At 36.5% G+C, this 13,534-nt stretch overlaps 1 long non-coding RNA gene across 1 annotated transcript in view; it reads right to left on the reverse strand.

The window, feature by feature from the left end:
* Positions 1–574: 574 nt before the first annotated feature.
* Positions 575–13,534, reverse strand: part of LOC136569890 (uncharacterized) — a 341,210-nt gene continuing 328,250 nt past the window's right edge. Inside the window, exon 3 of the long non-coding RNA XR_010785490.1 lies at positions 575–663. This is a non-coding gene — a long non-coding RNA (uncharacterized lncRNA). The remainder of the gene's footprint in view (positions 664–13,534) is intronic.

A 13,534-nucleotide genomic window follows, 5' to 3' on the forward strand; every position in this document is an offset into this window, starting at 1 on the left:
TGACTGTGGAGGATATGAAGGATATTTTTAGGAGAAATAGTGCAGAAGTTTATTAGTGACTCGAACAGCATTTGAGAGGTAGAAACATAATGCTCAAGAACATAAAAGTTGAGTCTTATTCATGTCATTAAATCTCTAAGTGTCACTCCTACTGCTGATTTTAGAACAAGAGAGGACAATCAATTCATTGGTACCTTTCCAAAAGTTCTGTGCAACAGCAGAAGAGAATTCTGTATAAAATCCTTGAGAGAAGTGAAAGGAGATCTGTTGCTATCTATTTCAATAAGAAATATAAAAGAGAAATTCACCCAAGGTAGATTAGAGATGACAACCCAAAAATTGCTAAAAATCATTTGGTAAAAGTAATAAAACCAGATATTTTTGCTTAATTAAAAAATGTTTTTAAAAAGTTTAAAAAGTTAAAAAAAAGTTTATCTGAAAAATAAAAATTTAAACAAATGAGAGCCTTGATGAATTTTGTATTCTGTGCTACAGAAGTTAGAATAGTTTTGTGACCCCTGTTTAGGTACAGCTATGCATTTCAGCAAGAAAGGTTTGAAAAGAAAAGAGCTTACCTATGTCACCAGTTTCTGATACAGCATCAATCACGTCTTCACTTCAGAATCACCAATAGATTAATGTTGTCTGGAGGACTACAGTGTCCTGTAATGACAAGTTATAAATCATATGAAAAAGGAATCTATCATGTTCAGACAGTAATAGCATAAAATAGCCCAAACTGGAATCCAGAGCACTGTGTACATCTGCCATCTCTAAATAGATGTCTACAAGGCATATATTACTTTGGTATGTTGCATCTACATAACTATTAAGTGGAGAGAGAAAACTTACATTTTAATAATGGGTAACATATTAATATCAAGTTTTAAGCTTGACATTAAATTATTATTATTATTATTATTACTATTACTGCTTACAGATTGAAAGGAAAAGGAATAATTCAAATAACACGTTAGAATATCCTTCATTATCTAAAATATATTTGTCCATGTCATTTCATAATTTTTAAGTGGACTATTCTGAATTCTTATTGTCATTTTGATATAAATAAATTTTCTTCTCCTGCTCTGTAATATATGAAGATGATTTCTCACTCTTATATATATGGTTATATACCTAACCATAAATAGGAGGGGACTGGATTAAAAAAAAAACCCTAATAATCCAATTTTATTACTTTAAAAGAAAATAGGATGAGCCTGGAAAGAAAAAACAGAATGGAATAGAACTCTGCAATGGTAAACTTATAAAGAGGACTTGTGTTCTCCTCTCTTTGATTCACATCTGAGACTTCAACATTGGTCATGGACATATTAAGTTTTCCATCAGTGAGTTGATTATTCTCAGCTGAAATTCAGCAGTTCATTCATCTGTATACTATACATGTATGTGCAAATTCAGTTCTGGACTAAAGAAATTGTCCATGAGAATTGACATATTTCATCAGAGGACTTTATTTTAGATTTTCTAAAAGAGGAAAATGGTCATTGAATAAACAATCAGCATTAAAAATGAATCTACTGATACCAAACCAGTAAACATTCTAATTAAACCTCAAATCACTGTAATTAAGATTTGCTAAGAACTTAGCATTCATGACAAATATAAACAAAGCATTCCTTTTTTGGAATTTTTAGAACAGTCATGGGGATAGGGATATGCCTGATATTTTGGAGAATGATCATTGACATTATCAAATTTCCACTGCTTTCAACACATCATTGTCTACCTAGGGCTCTTTAATGTTCTTGGAATAATTTTGAAAATCCAGAATTGTAGAGTCACAGAACACTTTAAGTTGAAGGGGCCCTCTGTAGGCCCTCAAGTCCAGTTTCAGAGCAGGTGCCACCTTGAAATTCTTTCCAGCCCAGTTTCTTTTTCAGCACACCACTCCACAGTTTTCATGAATTGTTCATTTTTGTTGCGCACACTATTTCATCACAGAACACACACAAAATTTTACTAATTTGAAGGCATCATAGGATTAAGAGAAATATGAGATCAGGTACTGAAGCACATACCAGAATATTAGAGACAAAATGCAGAATTGTTTCAAGCTTTATAAACAGAATCATCACTATCTTGGGACTGATGAAACACTACCCAAGTTCAATTAAAAATTCCCAAATGAGACCTCTTTTTCAAAATAAAGTATATTTTCCCCATATTTCCACCACATGCTTCATGTCATTTTTTGGCTTGCTGGTTTCTTGTCCATACCTGCCTCTTAGTTTTACTATATAGAGATCCTATGGCTACTATGCTCCCGTATGTCCCCAGGACTTTCGATATAAACCTCCAGTTAGAGAGGATAAACTTGGGCCTTATGTCTTCATGAACAGTTGTTTTCCTTATTTTATAGGCTAATAAAGCTGGATATATTTCATGCAAGTTTGGTTTGTCTTTCCTCCATGGTCTCTTACCATTATAGAGTATTGGAATAGTCCCAACTGAGGAAAATTAGTTTTGCAGTGTGTTTTCATAGAGTATGAAACAGGCAGTTTCTAAATGTGTGTGTTTTTTGTCACCTAACATATTCAGTCAGCATACTATCTGAAAAAAAAAAAATTAAAAATATAAAGTGTCAGCTTCCAGAAGAAATATTGGAACAATTCAATTAGCAGATGTAAAGTGAACTTGCGCCACACCTGAGAATTTACATGTTGTATTACACCCCACTGAGTAAAGAGGACATGCACTAAAAAAAAACCTTGAAAAATTGTTTTGTACTATTCTAGAAATTATGACTGCAGTCTCTTCTGTCTCTTCTGCAGTGTTCTGACAGTTTGGAAAAAGCTTATTTTCTTTCTTTCCATAATCATTGAAATAACTCTAAGCAAACTGCTGCGCATCATATCACTGACTTTAGTAATTTGCAGGCACTTACAAGGAGTAAAAACAGTGCCACACACAGAGAAGACTGGTGTTGAATTATGCAAGAGCAAGCCACATATTTCAGCCTGAATGAGAAAAGTAAGAGCCATGTTAGATATTAAGAAAACATATCAGGTTCAGAGGCCTGCAATTAATCTTGTCAGTGCATGAAGCCAGGCTAACATCTTTGCAGGAGCACAACATCTCAGGGCCTTTTTCTCTTCTGTGAATACACAGTCAACCATGGACATGTGGGATTTGAATCCATTAATGGGACTGGACATAGTCAAGTTCTTGAATATTTCACTGCATTCTTAGAAGTATTAAATATTTACGACAGTTCTTGTACAGAGAACAGGCAGATGGAATGAATTTCTGTAAGCTACCCTACAGTATATGCAGATAATACAGGTATTCCTAGACAAGAATTACATTCTGCTGTCAGTTGGAGCAGAGAAATTTGGTCTGCGGTTGATCCAAGTGTCTCTGATTAATAGATACAAAAGTCAATACAGTACCCATACATACACTTTCAAAACAACATTGTCCTTTTTTATACAACCAGTGAAATATCATAATTGAATACATTTACTTTTAGAACCTGTTAACACTAAGATACATGTAGTGAAATTGACTGAAAATAAATTAAAATAGATTGGTTTTCTTTATTGACCTTGACAAATGTACAAATGCCATAGATGATGATTATGATGATCCTTATACAAAAAAATATATAACCAAGCATTCTGCAAAGGCCACTTCCATTAGAAGAGCTCTCTATTGATTGCATAAAGCCTTCCTTGAGAAGTACAACAGTAGGTGTTTTTTGAGAAAATTGATTTTAATGATTAAAGAGACCTCAATTTCCTTTTGATGTTTCACACCAGAAGTATTCTGTAAATATAAGAGCCTAGTATAAGTTCCTTAATGGGAAAAAATAGATGCACTCCCACATCTTTAAAACTTTACATTCTAGTATAAAATAACACAAATATATCACAAAATATGTATAAAATATCACAAAAATATGTAAAAATTTTATCAGATTGTAATGTTTCTTTTGAGGCTTTCCCTTCCTTCTGTAATCAAGCATAGTTTTCATATATTGAAATCATTGTCAGAGTTCTAACTTTCAAAATACATCAGGCTAACCTCTGATGTTGTTCTGGACACGACTGGAAGGTGGACTTGTCATTGTTGTGTCATTTTTCAATGTCTCAGCACATATAGACCTGATTATCTCAAGATGTTCTGCTTCCCACATAAAAATATCTAGAATACATTTGAGTTTTAATCCATATATGCATCCAATGAAGCAGTGTGAGCATCTAGGCAGACACTTGAGATCTATGTAAAGTAGAAAAGCAGTTTTATGGTTTTTTAAAATAATCACTGATACGATAGAATCAGTCCACTAAAATTTCATGCGAAGTTAACATTTGTGACTGATTCTGCTAATAATCATCACCTCCGAGCACCTGCTAAGTCATCTGAGGCAAAATCAGTCATTTTACAGAGGTCTCCTATGAGCTCCATCCTTCTGGATTTCCAACCATGTAGAACAGATTTGTATTTAAAATTCTCCTCTGGTTTCCAAAAATCTTTAGTATGAACAAGTTTAAAAACTTACATTCTCAGGTGCCATTTTCTCCACTCTGATAAAGATAATACATGGAAAAGTGAAAAGATAAAGTAATTAGCACCCTTCTAAACTTTTAGAGACAGTTATGTAAGTGTGATTTACTGGCTGTATTCACAGCAATAATTCACAGTATTAGAGTGAGTCTCGGATGCAAGAAGTTGATGTTTTTGCATGTACAAATTTTGAATTAATTCCATAATTTTTGTAAGCAATTATAAACTTCAGCAGCAATGACACATTTCTACATTAAGATTAGAACAGAACCTTGATTTGATTCTGCTGCTCACTCCCAAAGATTTCAGTGGGAGGCAGCTTCAGTTGTCTTGACATATAGGTCTGGACAGCCAGTCTTGCTCAGTAAAAGAGAATAAAAGCTAAGGATGTGAGCAAAAGATAATTTTGTTTCATAAATCAAATACTTTCTACTGCACGAACTGGAATCAGTGCATTTTGGACTGGAAAAGGGGAATGGAAAGAAGGAGATAGGAACATAAAGAATGGAGGGTGTAGTAAAGATTTTGTTCAGCAAATCCATTCATATTCCAATCACTCCTACCCATAGTAGCACTCTCAAGTTCAAAAAGGAGGCCTGCATTTATAAGTTATCCAAGTATTAAAGTGATGTCAAAGACCCTGCTTTTGTTTGAGCTCTAAGCTGCCCAAATGTCATATCAAACCCTCTCTAAGCCTTGAAACTACTTTTTTATTTTGCAGAAAAGGAAAAAAAATTAATGGCCTAATTTCTTGCTTCCACAAACATGTTTAATAACTTCTGATTTTTTTAACGCAGAAAAATATACTTAATGACCTAAGACAGCAATTTAAACAGTTTTCTACTTTAGCCTGCTCTGTAATGTTTCTTAGTAATTTAGTTGAAGCTTTTTTACTTCATTAATCATTAAATTAATGCATTTTCCTTACAACTTGGAATCTTTCTGACCCAGTTGATGAGGAATCTAGAAGATGCAGCTGCCTTGCAATGGCAATAAACAGAACTTATGAAGTGCAGAGCTGACTAGTTGTTTCCAAGTACAAGCTTTCCAAGTGAGATTGCCTGATCACCTCTGGTGATCAAGGAGCTCAAATAGCAAGGATGAGATGAATCTTGATTTAAGGAACTGCAGTTTTTAACCAGTGCATGAAGCAGATCCTTTGCAGCAGCAAGAGAAAAAGCTGAATATGTTTTAGTGTAACAATCCAAAACAAAAGTGTTAAGCAAAGCAACCTAATTTCTGAGAAAGGAAATGGTTCTTTGCCTTATTTTCACTACAGCACACTTCAGAGAGGTGGTTATGAAAGTCATTATAAAACAAGTTTTCAAACAGAATAATTGTAAAATGGATATAGGCACAATTTAAAACTCTACTGGTTTTGCAGAGTGAATCTGTCACTCTGCTTGTATGCATTTTTTCATTGAAGCTGAGTAAGCCATAGAAACAAAATCATACAGCCAGCTCTTTGGATTCCAAGATTTTCATCTGTGTTATAAGATTTTGCTAGTAAAAAAGTACTTGGTAAAACAAGGAAATCTCTTCAGATAACAATCTTCACTGTTTTGGCACTTGCTGATATGAATGACTGACTGTTTTAGTCATAGATTTGCTGAGAAAAGAGGATAAAGGAGAACCTAGAGCTAAGAGGATGTGATTCCTTCATCAGTTTCCAAAGTCCTCATGTAACTATGTTCATTAGGAATATATAAAATTTGGCACCAGACACCTTTGTAACACTTGTATATTCATCAGAGTATTATATACTGAACCTATCCTTCTTTCTCCCAGAAATAATTCTTTAACTAAAATGATGATAGGAAGAATGACATATGAAAAAAAAAAAAACTAAATGCAATGTCATGATATTCTCTCCTGACAACTTATCTTCCTATTTCCAACTTTTCATTTAGTAAAAGAGGATATATCATGAAAAAAAAATAATCCCCCTAAGCACCAGAAATACAGATAAAAATATATTAATTTCCTCAACAGTGCTTAATTATCATATTTCCTCCTCTTAACAGACTTTGGAGTTCCCAGGCCACTGTTTCAAGCCTTAAATAAGGGATATAAAGTAGTATTTATGCTTTAATGTTATCATAAGCACCCTTTGAAATCACAGCTCCTTTCTGCCAGGCACTGAGCAAACACCCAGTTGGAGAGACTTCCTGACCCAGAAATCATATACTCCATACTGATTGAGAAATAAGAGCAATAATACATAATAGTATGATTATTGCCATATAGTAACTCAGCTGTGGAATGGGAATAAAAAACTTCTGGTTCAGATCATAGGACATATACCCTGCTAAGACTTTCAGGAAAGGACATGCACTAGAAAACAGTCTAAGCTAGTGCAGTTATGCACCAATATTTCTCATCCAGCCTTCTGTGTCCGACTGGTTTCCTGAGACGCAGGTGCTGTCTTTGTGCTTAATATTCTTAGATTAATTCTTTCATTCAATAAATTAGTTCAAATTAATTATTTTAAAGACTATGTAACCTTTAGAAGTACAGGTTCCTTGATATCTGGATGAGCTAGCCAACACTGCTGTAGATGCAAGTGCGACATCATCCTGGGATTTAAGTACCTCAAAGAGTGTGGAACAGGGCTGATTGCTGGATCTTATGATTTTTCCTTTCCTTCAAGTTTCTGAATTCCTCATCACTATTTTATGCAAAGCACCTCCTTGGTAGTATTTGATGAAATTATGCAGTCAAGGATCACATTTGTACCACAGCTGGTATTAAACCTTTTAAAGGTTATATTTATTTAAAGAATATCTGGAATACATCCTAGTCTATACATCTGCCCAACTAATTTAGATTTCTGCATGTAAGGGTTTGCCTGGATGATACAGGGATGATTAAACACCTTAATACAAATAACACAGCACTTTCACTTCCTGTTGAATCACCATGGGCTGTACTTTAAAGAAAATCAGGCAGATGGCTGGATGGCCAACAAAGATGGGACAAAACACTCCTACTAGATACTTGCATTTTACCATGCTCTAGAGTTTATCCATCTGTAGAACAAACCACCTGCCAGTTTGAGTAATATGACTGGGTAGGCATTTTTAAGTACTCAGGAAGAACAAAAGTACTGCTGAAAAAAGAGCTGTATACAAGGTATGCACACTGATGGCTTTTGCAGACAAAAAATGCAAATTAAGGCTCATAAGAATGCAATCTTACCCTGCCAAAATATTTATTCATGGCAGGCATTATCTGCACAATTCAGAAACACATACACCACTCCATATCACAAACTGCTGACAAGATGTAGAAAAGGCAATAACACTCTAATGTCTATGCACTTTATTCGTTACTCTGCTGAGGTAGAAGTACATGCATACATTTTCAAAACTAGTTAGAGAGCTGATTGTCAGCAATTCATTCTCTAGCATTTCTGCTGCAGATTCTTCATTCACTTAGCCCCAGAGCCATCAGCATTTGTAGGCAAATGTGGAAAAAAATCCTTGCAGCAAGCAATCAAAGCAGACGTCACATAGTCATGTGTACACTGGAGGGCTGATATCTGACTGGAAAGATCAGTTGGCCTGAAATTTTAAATGGCCTTGTGACATTAGGTCATTGTCCCTTTTCTATTACAAATTAGATGTCTATACAAGGCTTTAAAAATCCTCCTAATTCCTTTCTTTGAGATAATATGTTTGAATGCACTTTAAAACTTGAAGCACATGAACTGTTTCTGTTTGTATTATTAAATTCTGTATCTTATCCATAAAAGAAGAAGTACTTTTATTTCACATCATTTTTCACAAGCTTTTGGCATTACCAGTGATATTACTGGATATTACTTGTTATGCAATACCTCAGTGATTTGTAGGCAAGGGATATTTTGGAATAGGTATTGTATAGTGATGTAATTACCTTCCTTTCAAGGGAAAGCAAGGCCCATAGGCCTGAGCAGGCAAAGCACTGATGCCTTTTTCTGAGATCATCACTGCTTTCAATGTCCTCTTGGGATGCTATGTCCCATACCATGGCCTAAGATCCTTGTGCTTGAGTACACAAATGTCAAACATTCTTTTAAATAGGCATTTTCAGTGCACTCACAGTGCATGCAAGTATAAATAGACTGACACTCAGTGATAAACTCATGGCACTTCTATTTCCTTTCAGATCACATTGATACTAAGGAGAACACCTCCCATCTTCATCTACTCTTTCACAGAATCAGAGAATCACAGAATGGGTAAGGTTGGAAAGGACTACAGTGGTCCAACCTCCCTGTGCAAGCAGGGTCAGACTCAAGAATATTGCACAGGATTGTGTCTTGATAGTTCCTAAGTTATAGGCAGTGAGGGAGACTACACAGCCTCTCAGGGCAATCTGTTCCAGTTTTCCATCACCTGAATAGTAAAGTTCTTCCTCATGTTCAGGTGGACACTCCCATGCATCAGTTTCTGCCTATTTATTCTTGTTCTAGTGCTTGGCACCACCAAGAAAAGCCTGGCTTCATCCTCCTGACACCCTGCCTTCAGTCTCTTCTCAATGCTGAACAAACCCAACTCTGTCAGCCTTTCCTCGTAAGAGAGGTGCTCCAGTCCCCTAATCATCTTTGTCACTTTCTGTTGCACCTGCTCCAGGAGCTCCACAACTCTCTTGTACTGAGGAGCCCAGAACTGGATACAGCATTTCAGATGTGGCATCACCAGAGCTGAGTAGGATCACCACCCTTGGCATGCTGAAAATGCACCCCAGGATACCATTTACCTTCTTGGCCACAAGGACACACTGCTGGCTCATGGGCAGCTTGTTGTGCACCAGGGCCCCCAGATCCTTCTCTACACAGCTCCTTTCCAGCACGTCATCCCCAGCCTGTATTGCTGTGTGGGTTTATTTTTCCCCAGGTGCAGGACCCTGCATTTGCCTTGGCTGAATTTCAGAAGGTTCCTCTCTGCCCATCTCTCCAACCCACTGAGAGAAGATTCTGAAGGGCTGCACAGCCCTCTGGGGTATATTGGCCACTCCTTTGTGCCATCGGCAAATTTCCGGAGGAGACATTCTTTCCTTAGAGTAAGAATGCAGACAGAAGAATGCCTATGAGAGTTGTATGGGTAAAAGTTGAATTCTTCCATAGCAGTTTGCATAGCAGATGTTGAGGTTTCTCTAGCAACACCAAATCAAACACAGTGCATAGAGGTTCATTTCTATCTGCATTCTCATATCTTTGCTAGATACAGATGCCCTGTACAAAGAATGAACACTGTTCAGCTGTCAAAAGCAGGCACAACATGTTCAATGGAATCTTGAGAAGTATAAGAATAAATAAAAAATCCTTGTCTGTGCATACAGAAACCTCATTATATTTTTTATTATTAATCCCACCCACTCTTACAAAGAGAACTCTTAGCTTTAAATCTCTGCCAGTGGTTTTGTTTCTAAACCTTATTATATATTTTTTATTACTAGACTCAAAGTCCCCAGGTAGGATGCTATGTTTTAAAACTGTGCTGATGATTTTCCTCAGCTGACTGAATTCAGCAGTAGAGAGGTAAAGCCTTGATTGCATTGCTGTGTTTATTGCAGGGTAGAGGGTTCTGAGGCACAGAAAGGGTACAGCCTATTTCTTTTCCAGCCAGTATTGTACCCTTCCTGCCAAACTGTGAGAGCAGGATTTTAGAGCTGCTAGATCTCCCCAGTCAGAGGGAAGGCTCTCTGCATTTTCATTTTGTACATTTCTGTTAGCAGATGCTTGGCTTACTACATTTTATGCTGTGCAGATCAAACCATGAAAAATAGGTCCTGAATAGAATTACAAGTTCTGCAGCTCCTCTGGAGGGCTCTTTAGTTTCCAGTAATTTCCATATTTGCTCACTGTACCTCATAATAACATATTCCTCCAAATATAAACAGGATTACCCAATACTGATCTGTTGCTTGCAAAACTCTAGCTCAGGTCAGACTGGAATAGCAGAGTTCCTATTCACCAAAATGGGGTGTCTTAAAATGCAATTGCAATAACACCAGTTTGTCAAAGTATTATTATGCTTGCATTAGAGACAGAACAGGAGCCTGAAAAAATAGGATAAAAAACTGGACAGCACAGGAACACAGGGTCAAGGGTTGAAAATTTTTATGCTTAAAATTTTATGCATTTGAGACGCTGGGACAAAACATCTGGTTTTGCAACTTAAAGAAATTAATATTTAAGTGAGATTCTCCAGTATATCTCATACATAATGAACACAAAAGCACCTCAATGAGCATCTCATTTTTACTTTAGTATCTTTCTTGTTGAAAAATATGGAATTTAATTTGCATTGGGAATGGGTGTCATTTGCTTGGGCTGGTGCTGGACCTTATGGATTCTAGGATGGTTCTTATGTGTAGTCTGAAATCATGTTTTTATACATTTACAGTATTTACCTCACTGTCTGAAAGAAATGAACAAAATGTGCTTGTGCTCTGACATTTGTTTAACTCTAGGAATGCGTGGGTGAAAGCAGGGAATACAAAGAGTTGATTTGCATCAAGAGAAAACTGTTGGGAGTGAAGGATGAGAACTAAGCCTGTACTCACAGAACATGATATGCCTATCTGTACAGAGTCTGGGGCAGATTAGTCTTGTCATGTGCTATCTGTGCCCAAACAGAATTTCCCACAAGGAAAATTCCACCTATGTCCCCTGTGGGAGGTTCCAAAATAAGCTATTCCACAAGTGAAGTTTAGGAATCTACAGAAGAAGGAATTATTGTAACTTACAAGCTTCTTTCTAAAACCATTTAAAGGAGTGTTATTTGAGGTATGAATTTGGGGAAAAAAATAGCAAACAGCAACAACAACAACAACAAAAGTCAATCCTCTTTTCCCCAGTTAAAGGTTATAGATTAAAAAAATTAAAATTTAAAATGGTAATTGATAATATTTATGACAAATGAAGAGAGGAGTTTAAGAAAGATTTCTGAGACTTGAGCCATCTTTTGCTTTCACCTTAAAGTTGAGAAAATAAACTAGGAAACAACCATTTAGTACTCAATACACTTTTATGAACAGATAACATCATAGGTAAAAAGAGAAAGCACAGTAGAAAAGAAGTTTTGAGCCAAAAGGAAGTTTAGCAGAAGGAGCAGTGTGACCGTGCTCACAGGGGTTCTTGGATGAGGGAAGAGACGAGAATGTTGACTCCATGTTCAGAAGCCTTGATTTATTATTTTATGATATATATATATATATATTACATTATAACTAAACTAAAAAGAAATAGGAAAGGAAAAGGTTTCCTCAGCAGGCTAAGCTAAGAATAGAAAAGAAAAGAATGATAACAAAGGCAGCTCTCTTGGACTCTGTCCGAGATAGCTCGGTCCTTGATGGGCCATTAATTATAAACATCCAAGATGGGCCAATCACAGGTGGACCTGCTGCATTCCACAGCAGCAGATAACCATTGTTTACATTCTGTCTCTGAGGCCTCTTAGCTTCTCAGAAGGAAAAATCCTAAAGAAAGGATTTTTAGTGAAAAGATGTCTGCGACAGAGCAGTAGTCTGTCTTCTCCACCAGTACAGGAGGACCCTCTGTGCAATGAACTGGAGAAAACAAGGTAGCAACTAATAAGTAGCAGCTGTTTTGTTTAATTTGGTAAAATAGGAAGACTGCTATGAATGTCTCTGCAGCTTTTGCTTGAGGTGTTTTAAAGCAGACAGTGTCACTACAATGGGAAGCATGGAGAGACATAACTGAACCAGGTAGGAAGAGATGCAGGATTTGCTCATATGTCTAAAGACACTCTGGGGGCCAACACCAAGAATAATATCCAATTTGTATTACAGAAAAGCCAATCACAGCTGAAATAGGAAAAGTCTGTCTTGTGAAGTCACGATGGCTATGGGGATCTGCATGTACACACTTGGGGGCCTTGGTGGGTAAATCTATATACAAAACCAAACCAAGCAAGAGCAAACAAAAACAAACAAGCAAAAAAACATCCAAACCAAAACAAAAAAAAACCAAAACCCACACCAAAAACCCCCTGTTGTTGTTGAGTCAGGAATGGGAACAAAACATTCCAGTCTTCAGAGGGTGAAAAGAAGGCGTTTAATGGAGAATCGCACATTTCTTATAACCCGACTTGCTAAGATAAGATTTGATTGGTCTTAGAGTAAAAACCTCTCACACTATTGGTGAACTAAGAATAGCACACTCTGGAAGATCATATCTATAAGCAACATGTGCAGAAAGAGAGATAATAATTGTTTTAATTCTTTTCTCTAAGTTTCCCAGGCTTGGCCTGAGAGAAATTATCTCTGTTCTCTCTTCGACCTAACTGAGAATATCCACAATCCCCAACAACCAGCCTTAAAAAACCCCAACCAAAGGGGAAAAAAAGAAAAAAAAAAAAAAAAGAGAGAGAAAAAATAAGGGAGTGGTGGGAGAGACTTTGTACTCATCTAACAAAATTCATCAGGTTGTTCATATAGTTTCTGAAGTTTTAGTCTGAGATGAATACCAGTCTTCCAAAGAATTTCTAGGGATGTTCTGAGCCAGTATCATTTGGAAATCTCCAGCAAAAGCTACAGAGTCCCACTGTTACCCAGTAATGACACTGCAGGAGCTGGCCCTGGACAGAGTCCATCCAATAAGTACTCCTGGATCCTCACTCTCCCTGGATACCTCATCCCTAGAAAGACACACACACTATCCCTAGAGGGATATACACAGCACAGTTTGGTAAGTAAAGGTGAAAAGGATATGTTTTGTACATATACTAAAAAGTGGAAAGAGATTTTAAGTCATAAACGTCAGCTAAGGGGGAACGTGAGGGGGAAAGGTAGATAATATTAATATGAGCATCTAAATTAGTTTCAAACTCAGAGAGCTGCTATTAAGATTCTTCAAGAAACTAAAGTATTTAAGATAATGAAAAACATATTGCAAATGTTCTTAGTTTCATTTGTTTACTGCTTTCACAAACTACTTCAAGGAATTCATTAATGGAAACTAATTGGAACAGGTTCTGTGTTCATGTCCAGTTTC

The sequence above is a fragment of the Molothrus aeneus genome, chromosome 2 (genome assembly GCF_037042795.1).
Source record: "Molothrus aeneus isolate 106 chromosome 2, BPBGC_Maene_1.0, whole genome shotgun sequence".
Taxonomy (NCBI): Eukaryota; Metazoa; Chordata; class Aves; order Passeriformes; family Icteridae; genus Molothrus; species Molothrus aeneus.